General features: G+C 38.6%; 1 non-coding gene across 1 annotated transcript; it reads right to left on the bottom strand.

Moving 5' to 3' along the window:
- Nucleotides 1–283: 283 nt before the first annotated feature.
- Nucleotides 284–390, bottom strand: LOC125356978. Its single transcript, XR_007212011.1, has one exon. It is a non-coding gene; the product is annotated as a U6 spliceosomal RNA (small nuclear RNA).
- Nucleotides 391–689: the final 299 nt, after the last annotated feature.

Below are 689 nucleotides of genomic sequence, written 5' to 3'. Positions count from 1 at the left end.
CCTATTCCATTGGTCTTCAGGTTTTTATACCAGTACCAGGCTGTTTTTGTTATGATGGCTCTATAGTAGAGCTTGAAGTCTGGTATTGTGATACCTCCTGCACTGCTTTTTTTGCCTAGAATTGCTTTGGCTATTCTAGGTCTTTTGCTGGTCCATATGAATTTATGAGTTGTTTTCTCTATTTCAGTGAAGAATGTAGCTGGGATCTTGATGGGGATTGCATTGAATTTGTATAATATTTTGGGTAATATGGCCATTTTCACTATATTGATTCTGCCTACCCAAAAATATGGAACACTTCATGAATTTGCATGTCATCCTTGTGCAGGGGCCATGCTAATCTTCTCTGTATCATTCCAATTTTAGTATATGTGCTGCCGAAGTGAGCACCCTGAGCTTTTTTGTTCAAGGCTAGCACTTTACCACTTTAAGCCACAGCATCACTTCTGGTTTTCTGGTGGTTAATCGGAGACAAGAATCTCACAGATCTTCCTGTCTAGGCTGGCTTTGAACAGCGATCCTCAGATCTCAGCCTCCTGAGTAGCTAGAATTACAGATGTGAGCCACCAGTGCCCAGCGAGAAATGGAAATTTTTATGAGAAATGGATGTTTATTAGAAATTGATGTTTTTCTCTTTTACTTATTGCTAATGTTAATTACATTGATAGGTTTGCTATACTTAAAAAAAC

The sequence above is a fragment of the Perognathus longimembris genome, chromosome 8 (genome assembly GCF_023159225.1).
Source record: "Perognathus longimembris pacificus isolate PPM17 chromosome 8, ASM2315922v1, whole genome shotgun sequence".
NCBI classification, from domain to species: domain Eukaryota; kingdom Metazoa; phylum Chordata; class Mammalia; order Rodentia; family Heteromyidae; genus Perognathus; species Perognathus longimembris.
Note: the sequence above shows the minus strand (reverse complement) of the source record. Positions and strands in the feature narration are given on the sequence as shown.